Source organism: Oncorhynchus mykiss, chromosome 29 (assembly GCF_057628025.1).
Source record: "Oncorhynchus mykiss isolate SJ-2025 chromosome 29, ASM5762802v1, whole genome shotgun sequence".
Taxonomy (NCBI): domain Eukaryota; kingdom Metazoa; phylum Chordata; class Actinopteri; order Salmoniformes; family Salmonidae; genus Oncorhynchus; species Oncorhynchus mykiss.
Window position 1 is genome coordinate 12,883,339 of NC_143050.1, and position 27,857 is coordinate 12,911,195.

Genomic DNA, 27,857 nt, shown 5'->3' on the forward strand with positions numbered 1-27,857 from the left:
TTAGTAGGTCCTGGGAGGATGTCAGAGGGTTTGTGGACACTAAATCCTCACCATGTCAAGAACACGCTAAAGTGAGGATGGCTTTCACTTCAGCAGTAATAAATTCATGAACTTCTTTGAGAAAAAGATCATGATTATTAGAAAGCAAATTACGGACTATTCCTTCAAAGCTATGTTGTCCTGAGTCTGCACAACTCTGCAAGGACCTAGGATCAAGAGAGACACGCAAGTGTTTTAGTACTATATCTCTTGACACAATGATGAAAATAATCATGGCCACTAAACCTTCAAGCTGCATACTGGACCTTATTCCAACTAAACTACTGAAAGAGCTGCTTCCTGTGCTTGGCCCTCCTATGTTGAACATAATAAACGGCTCTCTATTCTCCGGATGTGTACCAAACTCACTAAAAGTGGCAGTAATAAAGCCTCTCTTGAAAAAGCCAAACCTTGACCCAGAAAATATAAAAACGATCGGCCTATATCGAATCTTCCATTCCTCTCAAACATTTTTGAAAAAGCTGTTGCGCAGCAACTCACTGCATTCCTGAAGACAAACAATGTATACGAAATGCTTCAGTCTAGTTTTAGACCCCATCATAGCACTGAGACTGCACTTGTGAAGGTGGTAAATGACCTTTTAATAGCATCAGACCGAGGCTCTGCATCTGTCCTCGTGCTCCTAGACCTTAGTGCTGCTTTTGATACCATCGATCACCACATTCTTTTGGAGAGATTGGAAACCCAAATTGGTCTACAAAGATAAGATATGGCCTGGTTTAGATCTAATCTGTCGGAAAGATATCAGTGTGTCTCTGTGAATGGTTTGTCCTCTGACAAATCAACTGTAAATTTCGTTTGATTTGTTCCTCAAGGTTCCGTTTTAGGACCACTATTGTTTTCACTATATATTTTACCTCTTGGGGATGTCATTCGAAAACATAATGTTAACTTTCACTGCTATGCGGATGACACACAGCTGTACATTTCAATGAAACATGGTGAAGCCCCAAAATTGCCCTCGCTAGAAGAATGTGTTTCAGACATAAGGAAGTGGATCGCTGCAAATGTTCTACTTTTAAACTTGGACAAAACAGAGATGCTTGTTCTAGGTCCCAAGAAACAAAGAGATTTTCTGTTGAATCTGACAATTAATCTTAATGGTTGTACAGTCGTCTCAAATAAAACTGTGAAGGACCTCTGCGTTACTCTGGACCCTGATCTCTCTTTTGACGAACCTATCAAGACTGTTTCAAAGACAGCTTTTTTCCATCTACGTAACATTGCAAAAATCTTAAACTTTCTGTCCAAAAATGATGCAGGAAAATTAATCCATGCTTTTGTTACTTCTAGGTTAGACTACTGCAATGCTCTACTTTCCGGCTACCTGGATAAAGCACTGAATAGACTTCCGTTAGTGTTAAATACGGCTGCTAGAATCCTGACTATAACCCAAAAATTTGATCATATTACTCCAGTGCTAGCCTCCCTACACTGGCTTCCTGTCAAGGCATGGGCTGATTTCAAGGTTTTACTGCTAAACTGCAAAGCATTTACATGGGCTTGCTCCTACATATCTCTCTGATTTGGTCCTGCCGCACATACCTACACGTACGCTACGGTCACAAGACGCAGGCCTCCTAATTGTCCCTAGAATTTCTAAGCAAACAGCTGGAGGCAGGGCTTTCTCCTATAGAGCCCCATTTTAATGGAATGGTCTGCCTACCCATGTGAGAGACGCAAACTCGGTCTCAACCTTTAAGTCTTTACTGAAGACTCATCTCTTCAGTGGGTCATATGATTAAGTGTAGTGGTATTCTCTGCCTCTAACCCAATTACAGGGGCTGGCTTACTGGTGCTCTTTCATGCCGTCCCTAGGAGGGGTGCGTCACTTGAGTTGGTTGAGTCACTAATGTGATCTTCCTGTCTGGGTTGGCGTCCCCCTTGGGTTGTGCCGTGGCGGAGATCTTCGTGGGCTATACTCGGCCTTGTCTCAGGATGGTAAGTTGGTGGTTGAAGATATCCCTCTAGTGGTGTGGGGGCTATGCTTTGGCAAAGTGGGTGGGGTTATATCCTTCCTGTTTGGCCCTGTCCGGGGGTGTCATCGGATGGGGCCACAGTGTCTCCTGACCCCTCCTGTCTCAGCCTCAGTATTTATGCTGCAGTAGTTTATGTGCCGGGGGGCTAGAGTCAGTTTGTTATATCTGGAGTACTTCTCCTGTCTTATCCGGTGTCCTGTGTGAATTTAAGTTTGCTTTATCTAATTCTCTCTTTCTCTCTTTCTTTCTCTCTCTCCGAGGACCTGAGACCTAGGACCATGCCTCAGGACTACCTGGCATGATGACTCCTTACTGTCCCCAGTCCACCTGGCCATGCTGCTGCTCCAGTTTCAACTGTTCTGCCTGCGGCTATGGAATCCTGACCTGTTCACTGGACGTGCTACCTGTCCCAGACCTATTATTTGACCATGCTGGTAATTTATGAACATTTTAACATCTTGGCCATGTTCTGTTATAATCTCCGCCCGGCACAGCCAGAAGAGGACTGGCCACCCCTCATAGCCTGGTTCCTCTCTAGGTTTCTTCCTAGGTTTTGGCCTTTCTAGGGAGTTTTTCCGAGCCAACGTGCTTCAACACCTGCATTGCTTGCTGTTTGGGGTTTTAGGCTGCATTTCTGTACAGCACTTTGAGATATCAGCTGATGTACGAACGGCTATATAAATACATTTGATTTGATTTGATTTTGATTTAAACAAAGTAAACTACGATGTGTACACAGACCTGTCAAGAAGACCTGTCAAGATCATTGCCGGCAAATTCTGCTGTAATCTGGGGAGCTGGGTGTCAGAGTGGGGGGCTAATGGTTGGCCAATAATTAAAAGACAAACAAAGAGCCATGCCGCATGGTGAGGCCTTCTGCACATAATTAAATCCTGTGGGTTAAATTATGTTTATTGCTCCATGAGTAGAAAAAAACTGAATGCTCGACAAACAATCATCTGTATTAATGAATGCTTTTCCCCATCCTCTCAATCGGTTTCATTCTGCCTGCTGTCTGATTGGAGCGTGGCAATGCTGCATGCAAATCAAAGCGTGTCACGGCCAAATGCTTTTTCAGGTTAAATGAATAACGGTCCCCAAGTCATGGAACGGTACTAGGGGCATAGGCAGAATACGGACTACGGCAGTCAATGCGCCAAAGGTTATTTAGAAATTAAAAAGTCTTCCCTGTCAAAACTTGAGGAATAATCCAGGCGAGGACACAAAAGCATTTCATCACTTTATTAGCAGTGCTGCTCGCTGATCTGTGAATAACCTGAGAGAGTGAGAATTATTGAGTTTGCACAGCCATCTATCCATCCATCACCTGCAAGCAGGTATCACGTTGATGGATGATCCCTCCAAACACCACTCTCTAGCTCAGATATTGTTCTCCCTTCTCCATCTGACTCGCTACCTCTATTTTGTTTATTCTCTCTCACTCTACCTCCAACATTTTCTTCTTCCTTCCATTTCTACTATTGTAACCTTAATTACCTCCACTATTTAAGAAAAAACTGACCTTCTGACTAGAGTCAAGGTTTGAAGTCAAGGTGAGACATTGTGATGTTTTTAATCTAAGATATAAAACTAGGGAGATTAAAGTAATAGCTCAATTCCTATTCATCACCGGTAGAACAAAATAAAGACATGGCAATCCAGAATGGGAAAACACCAGAGAGCGAGAGAGAGACGGTGACAGACAGGTGTGATCATGTGTCGTCTCTTTACCTTGCTTATCTGAACGTCAGGGAAGGAGATTAGAGGAAGGAGTGGGAATCAAATATGCAAATGACTGAGCCTCAAGCAGAGGTGCTTTATTCAAATTCTAAAAGTCAGGTAGAAGATGAATCCAACCTCTGTATCCTACATGATAGACTTATGTCTCTACATCTACCCCCAAAGGTAAACACAGATGAGGAGGAAGATGTCATGGCTCCATTTGGAGGCTCTTAATATGTATTCATCACTTTCTATTAATTACTACATCATTATAACAAATACTTTTTTTCTGAATAGTTTATTATAATACAATTAAGCAATAAGGCACGATAGGCTTTTGGTATATGGCCAATATACCACAGCTAAGGGCTGTTCTTATGCACGACGCAACGCGGAGTGCCTGGATACAGCCCATAGCTGTGGTATATTGGCCATATACCACAAATCCCAGAGCTTTATTGCTATTATAAACTGGTTACCAACGTAATTAGAGCAGTAAAGATAAATGTTTTGTCATACCCTTGGTATACGTCTGTTAATACGCCTCTGAAATGTGAGGTGTGCAGCCATTCTCTATGATGGATTTAGTTGGATGCAAATCGATTGCATCCCAGATACCCTACATGGTCAAAAGTATATGGACACCTGCTTGTCAAACATCTCATTCCAAAATCATGGGCATGAATATGGAGTTGGTCCCCCCCCTTTGCTGCTATAACAGCCTCCACTCTTCTGGGATGCCTTTCCACTGGATGTTGGAAAATTGCTGCGGGGACTTGCTTAAATTCAGCCACAAGATCATTAGTGAGGTCGGGCACTGATGCTGGGTGATTAGGCCTGGCTCACAGTCGGCGTTCCAATTTATCCTAAAGGTGTTCGATGGGGTTGAGGTCAAGGCTCTGTGCAGGACAGTTAAGTTATTCCACACCGATCCCGACAAACCATTCCTGTATGGACCTCGCTTTGTGCACAGAGACATTGTCTTGCTGAAACAGGAAAGGGTCTTCACCAAACTGTTGCTACAAAGTTGGAAGCGCAGAATCATCAGGAATGTCATTGTATGCTGTAGCATTAAGATGTACCTTAACTGGAACTAATGGGCCCACCCCGAACCATGAAAAACAGCCCCAAACCATTATTCGTTCTCCACCCAACTTTACAGTTGGCATTATGCATTCGGGCAGGTAGCGTTTTCCTGGCAACCGCCAAACTCAGATTTGTCCGTCAGACCGGGGAAGAGTGATTTGCATTTACACTGCTCCAGGATCCAAAGAGCATGGCAACCTTAGACTTGTGTGCAGCTGCTCGGCCATGGAAACCCATTTCATGAAGCTCTTGATGAGCAGTTATTTTGCTGACGTAGCTTCCTGATGCAGTTTGGAACTCGGTAGTGAGTGTTTCAACCGAGGACAGACGATTTTTACGCGCTACGCACTTCAGCACTCGGCGGTCCCGTTCTGTGAGCTTGTGTGGTTTACCACTTGGCAACTGAGCCGCTGTTGCTCCTAGACGTTTCCACTTCACAAGAACAGCACTTACTGTTGACCGGGGCGTCTCTAACAGGGCAGAAATTTGATGAACTGACTGGTTGGAAAGGCGGTATCCTATGACGGTGCCAGGTTGAAAGTCACTGAGATCTGAGGTCATTCTACTGCCAATGTTTGTCTATGGCGATTGAAAAGCTACGTCAAATCAAATGTATTTATATAGCCCTTCTTACATCAGCTGATATCTCAAAGTGCTGTATGTGCTCAATTGTATACACTGGTCAGCAATGGGTGTGGCAGAAATAGCCGACTACACTAATTTGAAGGGGTGTCCATATACTTTTGTAGATATAGTGTATATCGTTTTCATGGCACTGACTTGGACAGTACAGCGTGTTCAATAGAACATGACCTATCTCCAGGCTGCTCCGCCGTAGAAAACAACTCTGTCACATATGCAACTCAGCGCATGGCACCTCCATGGTGTAGATATATCCCAGTCAGAGAATGGAAACGCAGGCAGGCAGCCAAAGTCATATGCACAACCCCGGGGCAAGTGTAAAAGGCTATATCCAGCTGCATCCACGGCCCCTGGGGAGTTGTTCTCGCATTGTCTGGCTGTGAGCCATTATCCCCTGCAGTAGTATTACCATCCTTTCTCTCTCTCCCATCCTCTCTCTCTCTCTCTCCCCCTTCCTCTCGCTCTCTCTCGCTCTCATCCTCTCACTCTCGCTCCCACTTCCTCTCGCTCTCTGTCTCATCCTCTCACTCTCTCTCCCACTTCCTCTCCTCTCTCTCTCATCCTCTCTCCCTCTCTCTCTCCCCCCTCCTCTCTCTCTCTCCCATCCTCTCTCTCTCTCCCCCTTCCTCTCGCTCTCTCTCGCTCTCATCCTCTCACTCTCTCTCCCACTTCATCTCGCTCTCTATCTCATCCTCTCACTCTCTCTCCCACTTCCTCTCCTCTCTCTCTCATCCTCTCTCCCTCTCTCTCTCCCCCTCCTCTCTCTCTCTCCCATCCTCTCTCTCTCTCCCCCTTCCTCTCGCTCTCTCTCGCTCTCATCCTCTCACTCTCTCTTCCACTTCCTCTCGCTCTCTGTCTCATCCTCTCACTCTCTCTCCCACTTCCTCTCCTCTCTCTCTCATCCTCTCTCCCTCTCTCTCTCCCCCCACCTCTTTCTCTCTCCCATCCTCTCACTCTCTCCCCCTTCCTCTCGCTCACTCTCTCTCTCTCATCCTCTCACTCTCTCTCTCTCTCTCCCCCTCTCTCCCCCCATACAATTGCTTTCTCTCTCCCCCTTCCAAATAACACAGATCTTCATAGTAAAGGGTTCAAACACTGTTTCCCATGCTTGTTCAGTGAACCATAAACAATTTTTTAACATGCATCTGTGGAACGGTCATTAAGACACTAACAGCTTACAGACGGTAGGCAATTAAGGTCACAGTTATGAAAACTTAGGACAATAAAGAGGCCTTTCTACTGACTCTGAAATATACCAAAAGAAAGATGCCCAGGGTCCCTAATCATCTGTGTGAACGTGCCTTAGGCTTACTGCAAGGAGGCATGAGGACTGCAGATGTGGCCAGGGCAATAAATTGCAATGTCCGTACTGTGAGACGCCTAAGACAGCGCTACAGGGAGACAGGATGGATAGCTGATCGTCCTCGCAGTGGCAGACCACGTGTAACAACACCTGCACAGGATCGGTACCTACAAACATCACAGGTACAGGATGGCAACAACAACTGCCCGAGTTACACCAGGACCAGACAGGACTCTTCACTCTGACAGAGCTCTAGAGCTCCTCTGTGGAGATGGGAGAACCTTCTAGACGGACAACCATCTCTGCAACACTTCACCAATCAGGACTGTATGGTAGAGTGGCCAGACGTAAGCCACTCCTCAGTAAAAGGCACATGACAGCCAACTTGGACTTTGCCAAAAGGAACCTAAAGGACTCTCAGACCATGAGAAACAAGATTCTCTGGTCTGATGAAACCAAGATTGAATTCTTTGGCCTGAACGCCAAGCGTCACATCTGGAGGAAACCTGCCACCATCCCTAAGGTGAAGCATTATTATTTTTAAATTTGCTACATTTCTAAAACATGTTTTTGTTTTGTCATTATGGGGTCTTATGTGTAGATTGAGGAAGAAAAAAAACGATTTAATACATTTAGAATAAGGCTGTAACGCAACAAAATGTTGAAAAAGTCAAGGGGTCTGAATACTTTCCGAATGCACCGTATATACACTGAGTGTACAAAACATTAGGAACACCTTCCTAATATTGAGTTGCAGCCCATTTTGCTCTCGGAACAGACTCAATTCTTGTATAAAGGTTAAATTAAAAATAAAGAAAACAAACATTTGTCGGGGGCACGGACTCGACAAGGTGTCCACAGTATTCTACAGAGATGCTGACCCATGTTGACTCCAATGCTTCCCACAGTTGTGTAAAGTTGACTGGATGTCCTTTGGGTGGTGGACCATTCTTGATACACACGGAAAACTGTTGAGCGTGAAAATTCCAGCAGTGTTACAGTTCTTGACATACCCAGTTCAAAGGCACTTAAATCTTTTGTCATATACACTGATTGAAGTGGATTTAACAAGTGACATCCATAAGGGATCATAGCTTTAACCTGGATTCACCTGGTCAGTCTATGTCAGTGTATATTAGTCTGCAACAGACCTTTAGCACAGACATAAGGAACCACTGACCTGCAGAAGCACTGAGGGATGTCCCACAGCCCGTAGAGGGGGAACAGGAAGGGCGTGTTGCTGTAATGCCCCAGACAACACAGGAAGTGCTGCGTTGCTCTCATGCCCTCCCCCGTGCAGACCTCTGGGGTCACCATGGCGATGGTGTGCAGGAAGAGATGCTGCAGGTTCTCTGTCAGCTTCTTGGTCTGTAGCAAGTCCCAGAAGGAGAAGCTCTGAGAAGTCTGGAGAGACAGGAGAGCAGGGAATACCAGGGGAGAGAAGTCTGGAGAGAGAGGAGAGCAGGGAATACCAGGGGAGAGAAGTCTGGAGAGAGAGGAGAGCAGGGAATACCAGGGGAGAGAAGTCTGGAGAGAGAGAAGAGCAGGGAATACCAGGGAAGAGAAGTCTGGAGAGAGAGGAGAGCAGGGAATACCAGGGAAGAGAAGTCTGGAGAGAGAGGAGAGCAGGGAATACCAGAGGAGAGAAGTCTGGAGAGAGAGGAGAGCAGGGAATACCAGGGGAGAGGTCTGGAGAGAGAGGAGAGGGAGAGAGTGCAAGAGATAGAGAGGGAGAAATGAGAGATAGAGAAAGGAGAGAGGGAGAAAGGAGAGAGAGGGTGTGAGAGGGAGAAAGGAGAGAGATAGGGGGAGAGAGAGGGGGAGAATGGAGAGAGAGGGAGAAAGAGCACGAGATAGATAAATAGGGGGAGAAAGAGTGAGAGAGTTAGAGATAATGGGGATGAGTGGGAATGGAATGGTGAGGGTGTGTGAACATTAAAAAGCAGGGCGGGGGGGGGGTGACGGGGCAGACAGGGACAAGTGAGTGTGGTCAAATATGGGACAGCTATCTTGAGCAGAGTGATTGAAGTACTCAAATTAAAAACCGATGTTCATAACCACCACTCAATAAATCAAATGTAGAGACATTACTGAACAACATTTGTATATTATCTTCAGAGATTAAATAGCTGTTTGTGCAACAGCATTAATCTGACATTAATTGGAAAGTTAACGAAATCTGTTAGATCTTGTATCTCAACTCAACATCTGTGTGTGTGTGTGTGTGTGTGTGTGTGTGTGTGTGTGTGTGTGTGTGTGTGTGTGTGTGTGTGTGTGTGTGTGTGTGTGTGTGTGTGTGGTGTGTGTGTGTGTGTGTGTGTGTGTGTGTGTGTGTGTGTGTGTGTGTGTGTGTGTGTGTGTGTGTGTGTGTGTGTGTGTGTGTGTGTGTGTGTGTGGGTGTGTGTGTGTGTGTGTTGTGTACTCTACCTGATCCACTTTCCTGTTGCGGTAGGTGAGGATGCGGGTGAAGTTTTTAAACTCTGCATATCGGCTGACATTGGACTTGATGAGGAGGTCCACCAATGAGCCACGAGAGAACATGAGCTGGGGACGGTCACAATAGTGCCTCCAGAACAGTCTGAATTCTATGGGGCATGGAAACGTTGCTCAATTGGTATCAAGGGACTTAACATGTGCCAGGAAAACATTCCCCACACCATTACACCACCGCCACCAGCCTGTACTGTTGACACCAAGCAGATTGGAGCCATGGACTCATGCTGCTTATGCCAAATCCTGACTCTACCATCAGCATGACACAACAGGAACCGGGATTCGTCAGACCAGGCAATGTTTTTCCACTCCTCAGTTGTCCAGTGTTGGTGACCGCCTGCCCACTGGAGCCACTTCTTCTTGTTTTTAGCTGATAGGAGTGGAACCCGGTGTGGTTGCAATAGCCCATCCTTGACCAGGGCCGATGAGTTGTGTGTTCCGTGATGCTGTTCTGCACACCACTGTTGTACTGCACCATTATTTTTCTGTTTGTGGCCCGCCTTTTAGCTTGCACGATTCTTGCCATTGTCCTTCCACCTCTCATCAAGGAGCTGTTTTCACCCAGAAGGCTGCCGCTGACTGGATGTTTTTCTGTTGTCCTTCCACCTCTCATCAAGGAGCTGTTTTCACCCAGAAGGCTGCCGCTGACTGGATGTTTTTCTGTTGTCCTTACACCTCTCATCAAGGAGCTGTTTTCACCCAGAAGGCTGCCGCTGACTGGATGTTTTTCTGTTGTCCTTCCACCTCTCATCAAGGAGCTGTTTTCACCCAGAAGGCTGCCACTGACTGGATGTTTTTTTGTTTGTCACACCGTTCTCTGTAAACCCTAGACACTGTCGTGTGTGAAAAGCCCAGGATGCCGTCCGTTTCGGAGATACTGGAACCGGTGCGCCTGGCGCCGACGATCATACAACGCTCAAAGTCACTTAGGACACCTGTTTTTCCCATTCGAACGCTCAATCAAACAGTAACTAAATGTCTCAATGCCTGTCTTTCTGCTCTATATAGCAAGCCACGGCCACATTACTCACTCTCTGTAGGAGCGAGCCATTATTGTGAACGAGGTGGGGTACCTAATAAACTGGCCACGGTGTATACTCGCTGTATTATTTAAAATTGTGTGACCTTACAGTCAATCAAACATTAGGTTACACAGAAAAATAGTTACACAGTTAGTTTGGAGCATTGCACACAAGTCACGCCGTCATTGAATCATAAATGTTTCACTCCTCCATATACCGTACCAACCTTAGACATGAGGTCAAAGTTGAATCTCCGTCCCTCCTTAACAATCTTAGTATAGGTGATATTTTTCTTGGCCTCTGGTTGGCTCTCAGCTGGAGAGGGGCTGGCCTGCTCCTGTTCCACCCCTGGATCTCCTCTGTCTGGGGGGCCACCTCTCCCTCCTGTTGGGTCTGTTCTGCCTGGGGGCCACCTCTCCCTCCTGTTGGGTCTGTTCTGCCTGGGTGGCCACCTCTCCCTCCTGTTGGGTCTATTCTGCCTGGGTTGCCACCTCTCCCTCCTGTTGGGTCTGTTCTGCCTGGGTGGCCACCTCTCCCTCCTGTTGGGTCTGTTCTGCCTGGGTGGCCACCTCTCCCTCCTGTTGGGTCTGTTCTGCCTGGGGGCCACCTCTCCCTCCTGTTGGGTCTGTTCTGCCTGGGGGCCACCTCTCCCTCCTGTTGGGTCTGTTCTGCCTGGGGGCCACCTCTCTCTCCTGTTGGGTCTGTTCTGCCTGGGGGCCACCTCTCCCTCCTGTTGGGTCTGTTCTGCCTGGGGGCCACCTCTCCCTCCTGTTGGTTCTGTTCTGCCTGGGTGGCCACCTCTCCCTCCTGTTGGGTCTGTTCTGCCTGGGTGGCCACCTCTCCCTCCTGTTGGGTCTGTTCTGCCTGGGGGCCACCTCTCCCTCCTGTTGGGTCTATTCTGCCTGGGTTGCCACCTCTCCCTCCTGTTGGGTCTGTTCTGCCTGGGTGGCCACCTCTCCCTCCTGTTGGGTCTGTTCTGCCTGGGTGGCCACCTCTCCCTCCTGTTGGGTCTGTTCTGCCTGGGGGCCACCTCTCCCTCCTGTTGGGTCTGTTCTGCCTGGGGGCCACCTCTCCCTCCTGTTGGGTCTGTTCTGCCTGGGGGCCACCTCTCCCCCTGTTGGGTCTGTTCTGCCTGGGGGCCACGCCTCCCTCCTGTTGGGTCTGTTCTGCCTGGGTGGCCACCTCTCCCTCCTGTTGGGTCTGTTCTGCCTGGGTGGCCACCTCTCCCTCCTGTTGGGTCTGTTCTGCCTGGGGGCCACCTCTCCCTCCTGTTGGGTCTGTTCTGCCTGGGGGCCACCTCTCCCTCCTGTTGGGTCTGTTCTGCCTGGGGGCCACCTCTCTCTCCTGTTGGGTCTGTTCTGCCTGGGGGCCACCTCTCCCTCCTGTTGGGTCTGTTCTGCCTGAGGGCCACCTCTCCCTCCTGTTGGGTCTGTTCTGCCTGGGTGGCCACCTCTCCCTCCTGTTGGGTCTGTTCTGCCTGGGGGCCACCTCTCCCTCCTGTTGGGTCTGTTCTGCCTGGGGGCCACCTCTCCCTCCTGTTGGGTCTGTTCTGCCTGGGGGCCACCTCTCTCTCCTGTTGGGTCTGTTCTGCCTGGGGGCCACCTCTCCCTCCTGTTGGGTCTGTTCTGCCTGGGGGCCACCTCTCCCTCCTGTTTGGTCTGTTCTGCCTGAGGGCCACCTCTCCCTCCTGTTGGGTCTGTTCTGCCCCAGCATCAGGTCAGGGGCTGGAGATGCCTCATCACTGACCATCACTGGCTTTTCCTCCTCCACAGAGCTGTTCTCTACCAGACACCTCTCTACCTCCCCCTCTGAGTCTGGGGTTTGAGGGAGGGACCAAGCTTCAGCGATAGAGTTCCTTCACCTCCTCAGGCTCTTCACTGCCCACACAACGCACAACTTATGAGGACATGAAACAGGTTTGTAGTGGTGGACACAACTAGAATGACTGTCGGCAGTGCTGTGTAGGCTAATTATTTTAGTTGGAGATTTCTATAGTCCTCTATTCTAAATGAAGCCCTCATCAAAGAGATTGATGGAAAATGACACGAAAAGAGTAGTCAGGGTCGAGGTTTGTCCCATGTGTGTGTGTGTGTGTGTGTGTGTGTGTGTGTGTGTGTGTGTGTGTGTGTGTGTGTGTTTGTGTGTGTGTGTGTGTGTGTGTGTGTGTGTGTGTTTGTGTGTTGACCTGTCACGTATCTTCAGTGGTACCTACCTGGCGTAGCAGAACAGCTGTCGGTTAGAGATTGACCTCAGAGCTCAGGGCCAGGGCCTCCTCTCCCTCCTCCAGCTTCTCCTCCCAGTCCTCCTGCACAGCCTCATAACTCTGGCCTGCCTGCTGACAACAGTCGTAACTCTGGCCTGCCTGCTGACAACAGTCATAACTCTGGCCTGCCTGCTGACAACAGTCATAACTCTGGCCTGCCTGCTGACAACAGTCATAACTCTGGCCTGCCTGCTGACAACAGTCATAACTCTGGCCTGCCTGCTGACAACAGTCATAACTCTGGCCTGCCTGCTGACAACAGTCATAACTCTGGCCTGCCTGCTGACAACAGTCATAACTCTGGCCTGCTGACAACAGTCATAACTCTGGCCTGCCTGCTGACAACAGTCATAACTCTGGCCTGCTGACAACAGTCATAACTCTGGCCTGCCTGCTGACAACAGTCATAACTCTGGCCTGCTGACAACAGTCATAACTCTGGCCTGCTGACAACAGTCATAACTCTGGCCTGCTGACAACAGTCATAACTCTGGCCTGCTGACAACAGTCATAACTGGCCTGCTGACAACAGTCATAACTCTGACCTGCCTGCTGACAACAGTCATAACTCTGGCCTGCTGACAACAGTCATAACTCTGGCCTGCCTGCTGACAACAGTCATAACTCTGGCCTGCTGACAACAGTCATAACTCTGGCCTGCTGACAACAGTCATAGCTCTGGCCTGCTGACAACAGTCATAACTCTGGCTTGCCTGCTTACAACAGTCATAACTCTGGCCTGCTGACAACAGTCATAACTCTGGCCTGCTGACAACAGTCACAACTCTGGCCTGCTGACAACAGTCATAACTCTGGCCTGCTGACAACAGTCATAACTGGCCTGCTGACAACAGTCATAACTCTGACCTGCCTGCTGACAACAGTCATAACTCTGGCCTGCTGACAACAGTCATAACTCTGGCCTGCCTGCTGACAACAGGAGACATCCAAGTGGACACACAATATAACACGCACACACACACACACTAACACAGACACACACTCTTGCCCAGACACACACTTGCAGACACACACACACACACACACACGCACGCACGCACACACACACACACTAACACAGACACACAGACACACACTCTTGTCCAGACACACACTTGCAGACACACACACACATTCTACATCCATCTCAACTCCAAGATCGCATAGCAGTTCAGACGTCTTTTGTCCTCGTCTTGTCGTGTCCTGTATATATATATATTTACAACTTTTTTCACATACATTTTATTTTTATTTTCCATCAACTCATCTTCAAAACACTCTCCTGCAACCCGCCTCACCAAATTATATTTATAAAAAAGTATTATTTACCTCAGATCTGTAATCCTCCAAGAAGCTAGCCAGAAACTCCAAGAAGCTAGCCAGAAACTAGCCAGAAGCTAGCCAGGAGCTAGCCCAGAAGCTAATCCAGAAGCTAATCAGAAGCTAGTTAGCTTCTTTACTGGCAAATCGTTAGTATTCAGCTAACCACGGTTTGTGGTCATCAGCTATCCTTTAGCTCGAAAATCTATCGAAAATCTATCGCCAGTTTTGTACGGCGCAGCGCGGCTCGGAACGGAACATACCGGACCAATTTTTCTCTCCATGTCCCTGGATTTCAACTGCTCTCTGGACATTCATACCCGGATCTCACAGCTAGCTAGCTGCTATCCGTGTGACAATCGGCTTTCGTCGATTCCGGAGCAAACATCAATTATTCCGGTGCTAGCCAGCTCCGTCAATCACTCCTGAGTTCCATCATTCACTCCTGGGCTGCAGTCACCTATCCGGACCCGTTTTACTGCCTACGCGGAGCCCCACCGGGCCTTCACAACTGGACTGCAGACGTTATCTACCTGAAGGAGATCCGGCTGGCTCCTCCGTCGCGACGTTACCTGAACGCCCATCTGCGGCCCGCTAACCGTTAGCTGTCTTACCGGCTGTTATCTGAATAGACAATCGGACAATTTATTTATTTTTATTATTATTATGTTTTCTTCTCGGGCCTCTATAACTATATCTATTGTTCTTATTTTTGTTGTTGTGTGATTTGGATTAATCCCCTCTACCACACGGAACCGAACGCAAGAGGTGGCTAACAACATACCTCCATCCTATGCTAGCTTGCTACCGATGGCCTGGCTAGCTGTCTAAATCGCCGTGACCCTCAACCAACCTCTCCACTCACTGGACCCTTTTGATCACTCGACTAAGCATGCCTCTCCTTAATGTCAATATGTCTTGTCCATTGCTGTTCTGGTTAGTGTTTATTGGCTTATTTCACTGTAGAGCCTCTAGTCCTGCTCACTATACCTTATCCAACCTATTAGTTCCACCACCCACACATGCAATGACATCTCCTGGTTTCAATGATGTTTCTAGAGACAATATCTCTCTTTTCATCACTCAATACCTAGGTTTACATCCACTGTATTCACATCCTACCTTACCTTTGTCTGTACATTATACCTTGATGCTATTTTATCGCCCCCAGAAACCTCCTTTTACTCTCTGTTCCAGACGTTCTAGACGACCAATTCTTATTGCTTTTAGCCGCACCCTTATTCTACTCCTCCTATGTTCCTCTGGCGATGTAGAGGTGAATCCAGGCCCTGCAGTGCCTAGCTCCACTCCTATTCCCCAGGCGCTCTCTTTTGACGACTTCTGTAACCGTAATAGCCTTGGTTTCATGCATGTTAACATTAGAAGCCTCCTCCCTAAGTTTGTTCTATTCACTGCTTTAGCACACTCTGCCAACCCGGATGTTCTAGCTGTGTCTGAATCCTGGCTTAGGAAGACCACCAAAAATTCAGACATTTTAATTCCAAACTACAACATTTTCAGACAAGATAGAACTGCCAAAGGGGGCGGTGTTGCAATCTACTGCAAAGATAGCCTGCAGAGTTCTGTCCTACTATCCAGGTCTGTACCCAAACAATTTGAACTTCTACTTTTAAAAATCCACCTCTCTAAAAACAAGTCTCTCACCGTTGCCGCCTGCTATAGACCACCCTCTGCCCCCAGCTGTGCTCTGGACACCATATGTGAACTGATTGCCCCCCATCTATCTTCAGAGCTCGTGCTGCTAGGCGACCTAAACTGGAACATGCTTAACACCCCAGCCATCCTACAATCTAAACTTGATGCCCTCAATCTCACACAAATTATCAATGAACCTACCAGGTACCTCCCCAAAGCCTTAAACACGGGCACCCTCATAGATATCATCCTAACCAACTTCCCCTCTAAATACACCTCTGCTGTCTTCAACCAAGATCTCAGCGATCACTGCCTCATTGCCTGCATCCGTAATGGGTCAGCGGTCAAACGTCCTCCTCTCATCACTGTAAAACGCTCCCTGAAACACTTCAGCGAGCAGGCCTTTCTAATCGACCTGGCCGGGGTATCCTGGAAGGATATTGACCTCATCCCGTCAGTAGAGGATGCCTGGATATTTTTTTTAAATGCCTTCCTAACCATCTTAAATAAACATGCCCCATTCAAGAAATTTAAAACCAGGAACAGATATAGCCCTTGGTTCTCCCCAGACCTGACTGCCCTTAACCAACACAAAAACATCCTATGGCGTTCTGCATTAGCATCGAACAGCCCCCGTGATATGCAGCTGTTCAGGGAAGCTAGAAACCATTACACACAGGCAGTTAGAAAAGCCAAGGCTAGCTTTTTCAAGCAGAAATTTGCTTCTTGCAACACTAACTCAAAAAAGTTCTGGGACACTGTAAAGTCCATGGAGAATAAGAACACCTCCTCCCAGCTGCCCAATGCACTGAAGATAGGAAACACTGTCACCACTGATAAATCCACCATAATTGAAAATTTCAATAAGCATTTTTCTACTGCTGGCCATGCTTTCCACCTGGCTACTCCTACCCCTGTCAACAGCACTGCACCCCCAACAGCAACTCGCCCAAGCCTCCCCCATTTCTCCTTCTCCCAAATCCATTCAGCTGATGTTCTGAAAGAGCTGCAAAATCTGGACCCCTACAAATCAGCCGGGCTAGACAATCTGGACCCTTTCTTTCTAAAATTATCTGCCGAAATTGTTGCCACCCCTATTACTAGCCTGTTCAACCTCTCTTTCATGTCGTCTGAGATTCCCAAAGATTGGAAAGCAGCTGCGGTCATCCCCCTCTTCAAAGGGGGGGACACTCTTGACCCAAACTGCTACAGACCTATATCTATCCTACCATGCCTTTCTAAGGTCTTCGAAAGCCAAGTCAACAAACAGATTACCGACCATTTCGAATCTCACCATACCTTCTCTGCTATGCAATCTGGTTTCAGAGCTGGTCATGGGTGCACCTCAGCCACGCTCAAGGTCCTAAACGATATCTTAACCGCCATCGATAAGAAACATTACTGTGCAGCCGTATTCATTGATCTGGCCAAGGCTTTCGACTCTGTCAATCACCACATCCTCATCGGCAGACTCAACAGTCTTGGTTTCTCAAATGATTGCCTCGCCTGGTTCACCAACTACTTCTCTGATAGAGTTCAGTGTGTCAAATCGGAGGGTCTGTTGTCCGGACCTCTGGCAGTCTCTATGGGGGTGCCACAGGGTTCAATTCTTGGACCGACTCTCTTCTCTGTATACATCAATGAGGTCGCTCTTGCTGCTGGTGAGTCTCTGATCCACCTCTACGCAGACGACACCATTCTGTATACTTCCGGCCCTTCTTTGGACACTGTGTTAACAACCCTCCAGGCAAGCTTCAATGCCATACAACTCTCCTTCCGTGGCCTCCAATTGCTCTTAAATACAAGTAAAACTAAATGCATGCTCTTCAACCGATCGCTACCTGCACCTACCTGCCTATCCAACATCACTACTCTGGACGGCTCTGACTTAGAATACGTGGACAACTACAAATACTTAGGTGTCTGGTTAGACTGTAAACTCTCCTTCCAGACCCATATCAAACATCTCCAATCCAAAGTTAAATCTAGAATTGGCTTCCTATTTCGCAACAAAGCATCCTTCACTCATGCTGCCAACCATACCCTTGTAAAACTGACCATCCTACCAATCCTCGACTTTGGCGATTTCGTTTACAAAATAGCCTCCAATACCCTACTCAACAAATTGGATGCAGTCTATCACAGTGCAATCCGTTTTGTCACCAAAGCCCCATATACTACCCACCATTGCGACCTATACGCTCTCGTTGGCTGGCCCTCGCTTCATACTCGTCGCCAAACCCACTGGCTCCATGTCATCTACAAGACCCTGCTATGTAAAGTCCCCCCTTATCTCAGCTCGCTGGTCACCATAGCATCTCCCACCTGTAGCACACGCTCCAGCAGGTATATCTCTCTAGTCACCCCCAAAACCAATTCTCTCTTTGGCCACCTCTCTTTCCAGTTCTCTGCTGCCAATGACTGGAACGAACTACAAAAATCTCTGAAACTGGAAACACTTATCTCCCTCACTAGCTTTAAGCACCAACTGTCAGAGCAGCTCACAGATTACTGCACCTGTACATAGCCCACCTATAATTTAGCCAAAACAACTACCTCTTTCCCAACTGTATTTAATTCATTTATTTATTTTGCTCCTTTGCACCCCATTATTTTTATTTCTACTTCGCACATTCTTCCATTGCAAAACTACCATTCCAGTGTTTTACTTGCTATATTGTATTTACCTTGCCACCATGGCCTTTTTTGCCTTTACCTCCCTTCTCACCTCATTTGCTCACATTGTATATAGACTTGTTTATACTGTATTATTGACTGTATGTTTGTTTTACTCCATGTGTAACTCTGTGTCGTTGTATCTGTCGAACTGCTTTGCTTTATCTTGGCCAGGTCGCAATTGTAAATGAGAACTTGTTCTCAACTTGCCTACCTGGTTAAATAAAGGTAAAATAAAATAATAAAATAAACACACGCACACACACTGGCACACACACACGCACACACACATGACACAGACACAGACACACATCCTTATGCCAAAGTCTCTCACAATAACCCTCAGGACAATCACCGTTAACACATTGTTTTGTGAAAGGTCAAAGCAGACAGACCATTACATATTCACACCTCCAATTAGTCACATTGGATAAATGAGATCATGTAATGCTTTGTGAGGACGTGCTACATCTAGAGGAACGAACACAGCTAGACTCACTTTGTACTCCTCGATCCAGGGCAGCAGTGAAGCTGGCCCAGTTTCCGGCATACTACTTTCTCCTGTAGGATTGAGCATTGTAGGAATTGGGATCATGTCATTTTTCATACCTTGTACACAATCATGCACATTTAACTTATCAATAAATCTATTTTAATGAACAAGTATACAGACAATTCACTCCAGTACGCAGTACACTATTCTAGCACGCCTGATTCTAATAATTAGCTGGTTGATAAGCTGAATCAGGTTAGTTACAACTGGGGTTGTAGTTAAAACCTACAGGAGGGTAGCTCTCCAGGAACAGGGTTGGAGTTAAAACCTACAGGAGGGTAGATCTCCAGGAACAGGGTTGGAGTTAAAACCTACAGGAGGGTAGAGCTCCAGGAACAGGGTTGTAGTTAAAACCTACAGGAGGGTAGCTCTCCAGGAACAGGGTTAGAGTTAAAACCTACAGGAGGGTAGCTCTCCAGGAACAGGGTTGGAGTTAAAACCTACAGGAGGGTAGCTCTCCAGGAACAGGGTTGGAGTTAAAACCTACAGGAGGGTAGCTCTCCAGGAACAGGGTTGGAGTTAAAACCTACAGGAGGGTAGCTCTCCAGGAACAGGGTTGGAGTTAAAACCTACAGGAGGGTAGATCTCCAGGAACAGGGTTGGAGTTAAAACCTACAGGACGGTAGCTCTCCAGGAACAGGGTTGGAGTTAAAACCAACAGGAGGGTAGCTCTCCAGGAACAGGGTTGGAGTTAAAACCTACAGGACAGTAGCTCTCCAGGAACAGGGTTGGAGTTAAAACCTACAGGATGGTAGCTCTCCAGGAACAGGGTTGGAGTTAAAACCTACAGGAGGGTAGCTCTCCAGGAACAGGGTTGGAGAGCCCTGGCCTAGGTTATTTGGAATTTGTATCTAAATTCATTCTCACACAGAATGAACCCCTAACCAGAGCACCATCTCTCCCCAGTGGAATCCAATATAACTTAACACAGCTCCCTCACCCCTACCCAGCTCCTTCACCCCTTCAGACTCACCCTGACCCAGCTCTCTCACCGCCTCAGACTCTCCCTGACCCAGCTCTCTAACCCCCTCAGACTCCCCCTGACCCAGCTCTCTCACCCCTTCAGACTCTCCCTGACCCAGCTCTCTCACCCCCTCAGACTCTCCCTGACCCAGCTCTCTCACCCCCTCAGACTCTCCCTGACCCAGCTCTCTCACTCCCTCAGACTCACCCTGACCCAGCTCCTTCACCCCTTCAGACTCTCCCTGACCCAGCTCTCTAACCCCCTCAGACTCACCCTGACCCAGCTCCTTCACCCCTTCAGACTCTCCCTGACCCAGCTCTCTCACCCCCTCAGACTCACCCTTACCCAGCTCCCTCACCCATTCCCAGCTCGCTCACCCCCTCATAATCATCCTTACCCAGTTCTCTCACCCCCCCAGACTCACCTGTCAACATGCAAGACCCTCTTTCCAAAACGGGAGAAGGCAACAGAAATGACAGGCTCAGAGAGGCCTGGAAATGAACAGAGACAGTAGACCCATTGTCAGACCGAAGATTCAACTCTTCAATCCATATCTCCGTGTGGCTTTTGTCTGAATGGCAGGGTTTATTCAATTTGATTAATGCTTTACAATTCAACCTCATTGACAAGCAGCACACTGCGTTAACGGCGCCTGCTCATTCAGGTACTAGTGATGAGTATTTATTTGAGTGTATTGCTTATTCTATTGTCAATGGGAGAGAAATGTCTAGAATGATTCTTTTTGGCCATTTGAAGTTGACAGTTGAACAAGGTTCAAATAAAATGAGTTCTATTTGAATAGCACTACGTTTCCCCCCCTGGGGAGAAAGCAGTAGCCTCTGATGAGGAGCACACCAAGGAAACATCCACCTGGTGTCCATCTCAACAAGTGAGAGGTTTCTTTTCCCTGGAGATGACAAAGAGTGAAATGTCCAGTCAGAGGCAGAGGAGTCTGGCCACAGACTACGTTTACCCAGGCAGCCTAATTCTGATAGTTTTCCACAAAATGGTCTTTTGGCCAATCAGATCAGATCTTCTGCCAATAATTGGGCAAAAGATCTGAATTGGATTGCCTGTGTAAATGCAGCCAGAGAGAGGGGTTAGGGTAAGCGAGATTGAGAGGCAGTGCCACAGATAGAGCTCGGAAAACAACCCCATTAGGCCACTAAGGCAGCCTGGTCTCTCCATCCCTCTTCCTCCTCATCTGGCCTTGCACCGCCCCATCTCACACACACAATGGGAAAGTGATTTATTCTCAAGTACATGCCACCACTTCCCCACCTCTCCCTGTGTCATTTAAAATTGAGCATCTCTCAGCCCCAACAGAAAGCCAGAGGTTCACACAGTTTAACAGAGAGCATCTCTCAGCCCCAACAGAAAGCCAGAGGTTCACAGTGTTTAACAGAGAGCATCTCTCAGCCCCAACAGAAAGCCAGAGGTTCACAGTGTTTAACAGATAGCATCTCTCAGGCCCAACAGAAAGCCAGAGGTTCACAGTGTTTAACAGAGAGCATCTCTCAGCCCCAACAGAAAGCCAGAGGTTCACAGTGTTTAACAGAGAGCATCTCTCAGCCCCAACAGAAAGCCAGAGGTTCACAGTGTTTAACAGAGAGCATCTCTCAGCCCCAACAGAAAGCCAGTGGTTCACAGTGTTTAACAGAGAGCATCTCTCAGCCCCAACAGAAAGCCAGAGGTTCACAGTGTTTAACAGAGAGCATCTCCCAGCCCAATCAGAAAGCCAGAGGTTCACAGTGTTTAACAGAGAGCATCTCTCAGCCCCAACAGAAAGCCAGAGGTTCACAGTGTTTAACAGATAGCATCTCTCAGGCCCAACAGAAAGCCAGAGGTTCACAGTGTTTAACAGAGAGCATCTCTCAGCCCCAACAGAAAGCCAGAGGTTCACAGTGTTTAACAGAGAGCATCTCTCAGCCCCAACAGAAAGCCAGAGGTTCACAGTGTTTAACAGAGAGCATCTCTCAGCCCCAACAGAAAGCCAGTGGTTCACAGTGTTTAACAGAGAGCATCTCTCAGCCCCAACAGAAAGCCAGAGGTTCACAGTGTTTAACAGAGAGCATCTCTCAGCCCAATCAGAAAGCCAGAGGTTCACACTGTTTAACAGAGAGCATCTCTCAGCCCCAACAGAAAGCCAGAGGTTTACACTGTTTAACAGAGAGCATCTCTCAGCCCAATCAGAAAGCCAGAGGTTCACACTATTTAACAGAGAGCATCTCTCAGCCCCAACAGAAAGCCAGAGGTTCACAGTGTTTAACAGAGAGCATCTCTCAGCCCCAACAGAAAGCCAGAGGTTTACACTGTTTAACAGAGAGCATCTCTCAGCCCAATCAGAAAGCCAGAGGTTTACACTGTTTAACAGAGAGCATCTCTCAGCCCCAACAGAAAGCCAGAGGTTTACACTGTTTAACAGAGAGCATCTCTCAGCCCCAACAGAAAGCCAGAGGTTTACACTGTTTAACAGAGAGCATCTCTCATCCCCAACAGAAAGCCAGAGGTTTACACTGTTTAACAGAGAGCATCTCTCAGCCCCAACAGAAAGCCAGAGGTTTACACTGTTTAACAGAGAGCATCTCTCAGCCCCAACAGAAAGCCAGAGGTTTACACTGTTTAACAGAGAGCATCTCTCAGCCCCAACAGAAAGCCAGAGGTTTACACTGTTTAACAGAGAGCATCTCTCAGCCCAATCAGAAAGCCAGAGGTTTACACTGTTTAACAGAGAGCATCTCTCAGCCCAATCAGAAAGCCAGAGGTTCACAGTGTTTAACAGAGAGCATCTCTCAGCCCCAACAGAAAGCCAGAGGTTCACACTGTTTAACAGAGAGCATCTCTCAGCCCCAACAGAAAGCCAGAGGTTTACACTGTTTAACAGAGAGCATCTCTCAGCCCCAACAGAAAGCCAGAGGTTCACACTGTTTAACAGAGAGCATCTCTCAGCCCCAACAGAAAGCCAGAGGTTTACACTGTTTAACAGAGAGCATCTCTCAGCCCCAACAGAAAGCCAGAGGTTTACACTGTTTAACAGAGAGCATCTCCCAGCCCCAACAGAAAGCCAGAGGTTTACACTGTTTAACAGAGAGCATCTCTCAGCCCCAACAGAAAGCCAGAGGTTTACACTGTTTAACAGAGAGCATCTCTCAGCCCCAACAGAAAGCCAGAGGTTTACACTGTTTAACAGAGAGCATCTCTCAGCCCCAACAGAAAGCCAGAGGTTTACACTGTTTAACAGAGAGCATCTCCCAGCCCCAACAGAAAGCCAGAGGTTTACACTGTTTAACAGAGAGCATCTCTCAGCCCCAACAGAAAGCCAGAGGTTCACAGTGTTTAACAGAGAGCATCTCTCAGCCCCAACAGAAAGCCAGAGGTTTACACTGTTTAACAGAGAGCATCTCTCAGCCCAATCAGAAAGCCAGAGGTTCACACTGTTTAACAGAGAGCATCTCTCAGCCCAATCAGAAAGCCAGAGGTTTACACTGTTTAACAGAGAGCATCTCCACTTTTATGTTTACATACCCTAGATTACTCATCTCATATGTATATACTGTACTCTATACCATCTACTGCATCTTGCCTATGCCGTTCTGTACCATCACTCATTCATATATCTTTATGTACATATTCTTCATTCCTTTACACTTGTGTGTATAAGGTAGTTGTTGTGGAATTGTTAGGTTAGATTACCCGTTGGTTATTACTGCATGGTCGGAACTAGAAGCACAAGCATTTTGCTACGCTCGCATTAACATCTGTTAACCATGTGTATGTGACAAATTGGATTTGATTTGATTTGCTCTCCCAGCCCCAACAGAAAGCCAGAGGTTTACACTGTAACACACTGTCCCATGCACACCTTCCACATAGCCTACACGGTCCAATCACTATCACCATTTCTACATTAGGCCTATAGACTACAGAAGACGTACACAGCTGTAGGCTGTGGTTGCATCGCCAAAGACGATGCAGGAACATGGAGTAAAGTTATCCAGTGGCCACCCCTATCAATGTTGCAAAAGCAAAGAGAACAATGAAAGTAGACACAGCTAGAAAACCAACTCTTTCTCAATGAACTACCCTGTGGGGGAAAACAACATGGTTGTACATCTCTACCCACCAGGCCATTCTTGAGATGTCTTTAAAAAGTGTAAATATTCTCAGATGCCATCTTTTAATGCCTTTTATCGTGTCTGGTATTGATTTTTTTCCACATCATATTTGCTAAAGACAAACACTACCTAGCTGCCTTAAAGCACTGATGCCACAAACCTCATAAATAATAGATCTGGCCGGCAGGACTTTGATGACCGAGCAAAGCCAGAAATGCTTTCAGCAGGAATTGTATGAAATCATAAATCACTCTTCATTTCAGAGAACATTCCAAAATGGATTCTCTCTCTCTCTCCACCTTGAAAGTCATTTGACGTGTTATTTATAGTCTGGCTGAGAGAGCTTGGGAAGACAGAAGAGGCTCACAGCAAACAGAGAGCAACATGGGAAGGCAGAAGAGGCTCGCAGCAAACAGGGAGCAGCATGGGAAGGCAGAAGAGGCTAGCAGCAAACAGAGAGCAACATGGGAAGGCAGAAGAGGCTAGCAGCAAACAGGGAGCAGCATGGGAAGGCAGAAGAGGCTAGCAGCAAACAGAGAGCAACATGGGAAGGCAGAAGAGGCTCGCCGCAAACAGGGAGCAGCATGGGAAGGCAGAAGAGGCTAGCAGCAAACAGGGAGCAGCATGGGAAGGCAGAAGAGACTAGCAGCAAACAGGGAGCAGCATGGGAAGGCAGAAGAGGCTAGCAGCAAACAGGCAGCAACATGGGAAGGCAGAAGAGGCGAGCAGCAAACAGGGAGCAACATGGGAAGGCAGAAGAGGCTAGCAGAGAAGAGATAGCAGAAGCAGAAGAGATGAGACGAAGTGTGAGAAAAAACGATTAATTCACTGATTATAGTGATGTCATCCATATAGAAGCAAATTAATGTACAGTAGAGGCAGGAAGATACCAGTATCATGATATTCTTTCGGTGGCAAAAATTTAAACGCGACGCAGTCTCTCTACAACTCTTTTGCTTTATGTAAAATATTGTGTGCTACAGCTTGTAAAATACATAAATGTGACTCTGGATGATGACAACAAATGTTGTTTCTAACTTTCCCTAAAAAAGTTACATCCGATACGTGTTTTGTTTCCTTGCCGTGATACTAGCTAACGAGTATCGCGATACTGGAATCGTCCCGGGCCGAATGTACAGACGTAGCCTATTCAGCAGTCTGTCAGTGTTGCTGCTGATTCTAGGACATTCAGATTAAAATGAACTTTGGCCCATTCTATTTCGTCTAACTATGAGGTCTTCAAAGTTTATAGTCTTCCCATATTTATTTTTTACAAGCAGCGTACAATGCAAGGTGACGATAAACCAGTGACGCCATTTTGTTTTGTGTTGTGTCACTAGACAATTTGTTTTTTAAACCTGACGAATAAGCAAGAAGTCTAAGACCAAGTCAGAGATGTGTCAACTAGTAAAGATGGTGATTGTTGGCTCTGTTCCACAATCACATGTCCTGTTAATGGACGTCCTTCCTGGCAGTGACTGTGGAGGTCCCACCAAGATGGATAGTTACATTAACACAACAGCAGGGAATGGCTCAGCGAGTTAAGACTCTGCACAAGACCAGTTCTACTGTGAGATCGGGAGTAAATTGTGCATCTCAGTCACTGCCGTCTCAGGAACGTGAACACAATAAATTTGCCTCTGATGATACCATTTCACATTAAACTAACGACTGGACAAAAGAGAAGCAATGGCCCAGGGATGCTATGTTGATTAAAAAAATATATAGGTCAAATGTTGACAATTACAACAGCAAAAACAAATGGGCCAAATATTTGTAGAGAGAAGAATTAGGACAGCAACACAACAATTGCATCGACTCCATTTAAGAAACTTTCAGACACCAAATGTACAGACGTCCAACAGAGAATTATCCACGTAGACCCGAGGTCCCCTGCGCCACTCTGCGCCAACCCACGGTGTACGTGAGGTGTGTGTGAATTGGATACTGACGGGGTGCAACCAACAGGAACACCCTGCCTCACACAGGTAAAGGGCCAGCAGATGGAAAAACCATGTCATTAGGGGGCCACAATATTCATGAACAACTGTTCCCTGTCCACAGACATTGTTTGTCTTGGGTTTGTGTGCAGAGGCTGGGGAACCTGGAAAACACACTTGTCTGACCAACCTTGACACAGAACACTGCCTGCACTGAAATAGACTGGGTCATCAGTGCAGTCTTGTCACCCACAGTCTGGGGACCAGCTGGCTTAAAGTTTTGCACCAGCAAAACCAGAAGTGGGCCAGAGATATTCCATTTGTACACAATCAATCATAGTGTTGAATTATAGCAATAGGCATCTAAACGGTCATATTTTTTTTGTGTATGATGGCATCACATTGATTAGACTAATCTGTGGCTGAAAATGAGCCACAATTTCTATTCTGACGAACCTGATAATGAAATATGAAATGTCTTATCCTGTATTGTCTTGCTAGGATTTCTAACAATTAGATTAGATCATCTATGTGGGGGTTGGCCAGACAATTGTTCATTTAATTGGCTAAAATATGTTTTATATTTCTCTACCCAACAGTAGCCTAGGCTGGCAATACAATGACACTGCATGCTTCTCTGAACTGAGGGTGGCCATTGCCTTTAATTAATGCTAGCTAGCTATTTGGCTGTGTTTACCTTGTGTGCCATGTGCAACTGTTGGTTGTTTAGGTTAGTTAGCTACCCATCTTCCAATCAAACAGGGACATGATAGCGATAATTCATAATGAAAGCTGATAGCTATCTAACATTAGCTAGCATTACACAGATGTTGACATCTGTGCAGGCTGGTGGGAGGAGCTATAGGAGGATGGGCTTCTAATAATGGCTAGGATGCTATAAGTGGAATGGAGTCAAACATGTGGTTTTAATATGTTTGATACCATTCCATTTATTCCATTACAGCCATCACATTGGGTCCGTCCTCCTATAGCTCTTCCCACCAGTCTCCACCTGTTGACATCAATATTCAATATTCTGATGAAGATGACACTATCTTGCTAGCTATCCATGTTGAAATGGTGAGCCAAACGTTGTAAAACAAATATTACGCATTTAGAAAATTAGATGACTTGCTGTCGTTAGTTAGTTTTATATTCAAATGGTACACGTTGTTAGATATGCCCTACTCATATGTTCTAACATTATGCTAACGTCAACAACTACTGCTAGCTAATGCTAGCAGCCCTTCTGGACGAAAGACAAGATTCTTGAACCATCGCCAATTTCAGCTGCACCGTTCTCAAGAAAATGATTGAAACACCACTGGCAAAACAATAACAGTTTCTCATCTTTCTCGAATATGATAACAATTCGGATGGTAGGTTGTCAGCAGCCATGTTGAGCAATATGTGCACTGTATCATGTGACAGTAGATGAGACGGAAAGTCTCTCATCACATTAAACAACAAATCACACATACACCTTGATTAAGTAAAATTAATCCCATGTATTTTCTCAACATAAACATGATTAATATCAGATTAGTAAAGATGTAACTAGCTATATGTAAACTAATAGAAACACCATCCCTTCATCATCAAATCAAATCACATTTCATTGGTCACATACATATGGTTAGCAGATGTTAATGTGAGTGTAGTGAAATGCTTGTGCTTCTCGCTACACTCACATTAACATCTGCTAACCATGTGTGTGTGACCAATAAAATATGATTTGATTTGATTTGATTTATTTATTTTTTCACCTTTATTTAACCAGCTAGGCCAGTTGAGAACAAGTTCTCATTTACAACCTGGCCAAGATAAAGCAAAGCAGTGCAACATGAACAACAACACAGTTACACATAAACAAGCGTACAGTCAACAACACAGTGATGACAAAGGGATGGTGTTTCTATTAGGGTTATAGCTCGTTACATCCAATAGCCCTTAATACTGCAGGAGATGAGAGGTTTTAGGTGATAACATAACTGAGACAATGCATCAGCATTGAGAAACACCTCACTTCCAACCAGTGGTATACTAGCCATGTTACCTGCCAT

The 27,857-nt window shown here is 46.7% G+C and overlaps 1 pseudogene; it reads right to left on the bottom strand.

The window, feature by feature from the left end:
- Positions 1-27,857, bottom strand: LOC149970352 (rab proteins geranylgeranyltransferase component A 2-like; annotated as a pseudogene).